At 42.3% G+C, this 6025-nt stretch overlaps 1 pseudogene; it reads right to left on the bottom strand.

The window, feature by feature from the left end:
• Positions 1-222: 222 nt before the first annotated feature.
• LOC123571265 (histone H2A-like 3) lies at positions 223-679 on the bottom strand (annotated as a pseudogene).
• Positions 680-6025: the final 5346 nt, after the last annotated feature.

The raw sequence follows: 6025 nt of genomic DNA, 5'->3' as shown, positions 1-6025 counted from the left end.
GCCACCCCTTCCCCCACTTCAGTTCTCTGGGGATAGTTTCTCCTAGATGTCTCACAGGCACCTCCAACCCAAAGTGACGGAAACTGAGAGGAGTCAGGAGCACTGTCATACGTTTACACAGTTTAATAGCTTGGGCAGATGGAAGCAACCTGGGGTGTTTCATCTATGGGGATTTTGGCAGCTGGAGGAGGTTGCTGATGAAATTCCTCAGGGCTCTGAAACTCAGGAATCCTCCCTTCTTCTTCTTCTCCTCTTCCTCCTTCTCCTTCTTCTCCTCCTCCTTCTTCTCCTCTTCCTCCTCCTCCATCCTCTCCTCCTCCTCCTCCTCCTCAGGTTGGGACATTTCTTCTTCCTGAGAATGGGTGTCATCTTCCTTCTCCAAGAGCCATCTGAGCTGTTCATCCTTTTGCAGTGCCCTCTTCACGTGTTCTGGAGTGATGCACACCCTGTGGCTGTTCTCGGCCTCCTTCCCTGCCTGTTCCAGGATGTTGGCTGTCAGGTACTGGAGAACACCAGCCAGGAAAACAGGTGTTGTTGAGCTCAGGCGTCGGGCATACTGACCTTCTCGCAGGCAGCGTTCCACGTGGCTAACAGGAAACTGCAGCTCTGCTCTTCTGAAATGGGAACGGCGTTGTCTTCTAGGCTTACAGGAGCTGCGATTGTGTTTGTTTCCAGCCATGATGTTTGCTGGATTTTGCCCTGATTGTCACAGCTTGATTTTTCTTGCTGGCCTGAGTCTTTCAAGGCGCCAGAGCTTACTGCAGCCCACTATACCCCTATGCTCCAGCCCCTAACTGGTCATGAGTTGCCTTAGTGACAATCTCCACTTTGTGATGTCATTGGTGTCCACTGGGCCCTGATCAGGTCTCAGCCTAGAAACGCCTATGAGAGGAATCTGGTCACCCTAGTAACTGGAACTTCTTTTTAAGGGAATGCTAACTATCTACTTGATTTTAACTTTCTAGCAAAAAGTGTGTGTTTCCATGAAAACCTTTCCCTTGTTCATAGGATACAACTCCAGGTAATCTGATTCTAGTCTTGCATTGAGCTCTTTTACATCCATTTGTAAGTTGTACGTCACTGAGAGATGTGCACAACTTAGAGACCTCAACGGTAGGTTCAGTCTCCCCCGCCACCAATACACACTCCAGTAATTAAACCAGTTTTGCCTCCATTGACATATTCATCTCAGTATTCCTGATCAGTATGCTTATTTCTGTTCTTTGTATTCTCCATTATACTGGTTATAATATGTGCCAATTTCCTTATATGATAAATATTTTAACGTGTTTACATTTGTGTGAGTGTCATGATTTTACAGTTTTAATAATTATCTTTACCTGTTTTGTAGGACACACTGATATATCCAATTGTTTTACCTACTAGAACCATGTAAACTTTGATGACAGAAGCACATTACACACATGCAAGTTTAAAGCCCAGCATGTGTTGTATTGATTCTCCTATGTGAATCTAATTCACCAATAGTACTTTGTTGACTCTGTTTTTATAATTTGTATTTTCCTCTATGCTAATTTAGTGTTTTGCTTTTGGTTCATTTTCATTTTGTTTTGTTTTTGGTTTATTTTACAACCAGTAAGTCATTCCCATTGTTGAAAACCATGGTTGGGAATTGAGCTTTTGGCTTTGTATTTACTTTACTTTTTAATTAAGTTCATATAACATAAAATTTATCAATTTAACCATTTGAAGTGTAAAATTCAGTGTCCATTAGTACACTACATTCACAGTTATCATCCCTATCAGATTCCAGGCTGTTAAGCAGTCACTCCTATTCCCATCTCCCCACAAGCCCCTGGCAAAAATTAATCTACTTTCTATCTTTATGGATTTGCTTATTGTAGGCATTTTATATAAATGGGACAACACAATATGTGGCCTTTTGAAATTTGGCTTCTTTCATTTAGTATAATGTTTCAAGGTTCATTCACATTATAGTGTGTATCAGTACTTTATTCATTTTTATGGCTATAAAATAGACCATGATATGCATAAATCACATTTTTAAATAAATTCATTAGTTGATGGGCGTTAGGGTTTTTTCTGCCTTTTGGGTATTATAAATAATGCTGCTATAAGCATTTGTGTGCAAGTTTTTGTATGAACATGTAACTTTGATTGTCTTGTGTATATACCTAAAAGTGCGTTTGCTTGGGCATGTGGTGAGAATTTGTTTTATAATCTGACCATTTTGGATATTTTCTAAATAGATTGATAGTTTGTAGAGATCTGTTCTTTTTTGAGTGAGAGAAAACACAGAGTTTGTTGCGTCAGTGTTCTCTGTTTTTCAGCTCAAACCAATGAAGAATTTCACGCTCCCTGGGAAGGAAACATCCAGGGATTTTTACTGTTTCTGTTTACTCTTGAATCATGGCTGAAATTTTAAAAATTGAAATTAAATGCTCTATTTCTCCATTTCTGCATGTCTACATGCCTGTAATTTGGAAACACCTTCAGTTATGATTGTATGAGGATGTAAGGTTTTCTTACCTCCACGTGGTATTAATATATTAGATTATGAATTCTTTAAAATTAAAGGCTGAAACTTCCAGCTTTGCATCTCCTTCCAAATCATCCTTGAGGTTTATTGCATCTGATACTCATGCACTTCCTGCAGGGTCCTCCCTAACAATGACTATTTTCTGCGCTAAGGCCCCTTCTTCTTACTCCTCCCTCAGTCTGGATGCAACTGCTACCCATGCATGTCTTGTCAGTTTATCCTCTAGAAGAATGCTACACCACTCCTGCTGAGTTTTCTCCCTCCACTTATTCAACTCCTGCTATATTCTCTCCTAGGCTGACTGTATGCTCCAGCTATTTACTACTTGCCACATGCTCCCTTGGGCCTGTATGACAACCTACTAATGAACTTTCTATGAAGCCCTCTTCTAACCTGAATGCTTCCTCTTATGTATCTCCTGTTAGGTCCTTTTCAAGGCTTGATTCTCCTTTCTACTATGCACTTACTGATGGACTGACCCCTAGACTGGGTCCACCCTATATCATGCAACACCAGCCATGCATCCCAAACCATGCTCAATCGTCCCATGCTCCCTCCAACAATACATCTCCCGCCAGATTTTACCTTACAATGGATGTGCCGTTATCTATTAATATATCTCCTCCTACTTCTCCCCAAAGAGAGAAAGTCTCCAAAACTCTGCATTTTGCTGTGTCCTCTGCTAGGCTGGTGGCATCTTTCACCAAAGAACCTTTCGCTGAGTCCTCTCTTAGGTGGAATGCTCTTTCCAGCCATACATTGCTTGCTGAGTCTTACCCTAGACTGGATGTTTTCTCCACTTATGGATTTATTGCAATGTCCTCACCTCTGCTCTCTGCTCCCTCCATTCACGTATTTTCTGCCTAGTGTTTTTCCCAGGCTGGATGAACACTCCAAAATACAGTTTCTACTAAGCCCTTCACTAGACTGACTATGCTCCACCGATGTACTTTCTGCCAGGTCCTTCCTAAGCTGGCTGCACCCCTAGAGCTCTGACTGTGTCCAACTCTAAGATAGATGCTCATTTGACCAATGTACTTCCTGGTGACTGCTTCTCAAGAATGTACATCCATACATATCCTTTAGTGTCACTCCTAAGCTAGATGTCCCCTGCACATATGTGCCTTCTGCCCTGTACTTAAATCTGGCTGCAACCTTGACTCAGGCATTTCCTGCTAGGTCCTACCCTATACTGGCTGCTCCATTACCCATGCATGAACTTATAGCCATATCTGTCCCTATACTCACTGAATAATGCATCCATGCAACTCCTGCCAAGACTACCCCTAGGGTGGATGCTTCCTCCAGGCATGTACTTATTCCCATATCCTTTTTAGGGCTACATGTTTCTTTCACCTATGTATCTCTCTTTGACTAGTTTCACTCTCCAACCATATGCCACCTGAAAAATTTTCCCCCTAGATTGAGTGTATTCTTCACCCTTGCACTGTCTGCTGAATCCTGTCTTATTCTTGCTGCACCCTGCATATATGAACCCACAATTCTCCACTTTGGTTGGATGCCTCCTTTACCATGCACTTATAGCCAGTTCTTCTGGCTGTCTTCTCCATGTTTGCAGATCCTTTTGATTCCACTCATAATAAGGCTGCATTCTCTACATATATAGTACCTGCTTGGTCCTTGTATGGAATTTCTCCTTCCTATATGCATGCAATTGTTACCAATTCTACCTTAGGATGAATGCTACTTCTTCCCATGAACCCTCTGCTCCCTCCTCTGGCTCACATGCTGCTGTTTTTTTAGAAACTGGAGTACTTCCACAAACCTTTAACTTCCTGCTATGTCCACCATTAGACTGCATGCTCTCTCCACTAATGCGTCTCCTGCCTAGTCTTTCCCAGGCTTTCTGAACCCTCCATACTTGAACCTACTGGTGATTGTCTCACTTGTACTCATGTACCTCTTGGTTCTCACTGCATATTTTATGTAGGCACTTTCTGCAGGTTTTCCGCTAAGCTTGCTTCCCTTTCCTATACTGCCACTGCTGCCATTTCCTCCATTAGCCTGGATTCTCTATCTACCAATGAACTGTCCACCTGATGCTACTATTGACTGGATATTTTCTCCACCCATGCATTTTTGCAACTACCTCCTTTTTTGTTGGATGTTCCGTCTTCCAAATGTATACCAAAAAGTGTCTGAAACAGGTCTCAATCAATTTAGAGGTTTATTTTTGTCAAGGTTGAGGACACACCCAGGAAAAAGAGACAAAAGTTACAGTAAAATCTGTGGTCCACACTTTTTCCAAAGAAGGTTTTGAAGATTTCAATATTTAAAGGGGAAATAGGGGGCAGCAGAGAAAGAAGAACAGTCAATTATGCATTCGTCTAGTGTTCTTTATATCTGCATTTTAGATAATGTAAACAGAGTAGAGGAAGAAGTCAAATATGCATTTCTGTTAAGGTGGGTAGAGGGATGATTTCTGGTCTTGTCTTTGTCTCACACATGTGAAGATAAGCTGTTAATTCACACTATTAGGGTGAAATTAAACACAACTCTATTTTAGATAGTAAAGATTTTGGGGCACACAAGGAATTTCCTTGTAAGAAACTTGTGAGTGAAGTCACCTGGGGAGATATGTGGCCTTCTTTCTTTGCTGCTATCTGTTTAGGAACAAAAGGAAGGCAGATTTTTGCATGACTCAGTTCCCAAGCTTAACTTTTCCCTTTGATATAGTGAGTTTGAGTTCCTGAGATATTATTTTCTTTTCACACCATGCACTTCCAACCAGACCAGCCCCTTGGTTGTTTGCACCTTCCACATGTATATCATCTTCTAACACCTCCCCTAATATGGCTGCAGCCTGCATATACACACCCTGGCATGTTTTTAGACTGACTGAATCCTCCACTCATAAACTACTGGTCTTCCCTCTGGCTGGACGCTTCCTCCACCCATTATCTGACCACTCTGTCCTACCATAGACTGTATGTTCCTCCTTTGTACCTCTTGCTGAGCCCTCACTTAGTCTGGAAGCTTCCTCTTACCATGAACCTCCTGGTGGATTTTACCTTCCAACTGCACACATCCTACCCAGCTTTATGGTAGCTTGGCTATACCTTTTACCCATGCACTTCCTGACATAACCTTCCCTGTGCTGGCTGAGGCCTCACCTATGCACCTTCTGCTGGTACTTCCCTAAGCTGGCTGCATTTTATACCCATGTCCTTTCATATATTGGATGATGGATGACCTAGCCACCATTCACTTCTTGATGATCTTCCCTGAGACTGGCTGCATTTTGTACACAGACAGCTATGAAAATGCCCTTCCCTAGACTGGCTACTTTGTGCAATAATGCACCTCCTCCTGATTCCTACCATAGGTTTGACCCCTTTGCCGCCCATGCACATTTTCCCATGTCCTCCCTTAAGCTGGCTTCAACCTGTTTTAATGAATCTTCTTGCAAATCCTCCCCTAATCTGAATGCCTCCCACCTATGCACTTACTGCTGGAATCTCCTTTGGTGACTTTCCCTTTCAT

The sequence above is a fragment of the Macaca fascicularis genome, chromosome X, assembly GCF_037993035.2.
Source record: "Macaca fascicularis isolate 582-1 chromosome X, T2T-MFA8v1.1".
Lineage (NCBI taxonomy): Eukaryota > Metazoa > Chordata > Mammalia > Primates > Cercopithecidae > Macaca > Macaca fascicularis.
Note: the sequence above shows the minus strand (reverse complement) of the source record. Positions and strands in the feature narration are given on the sequence as shown.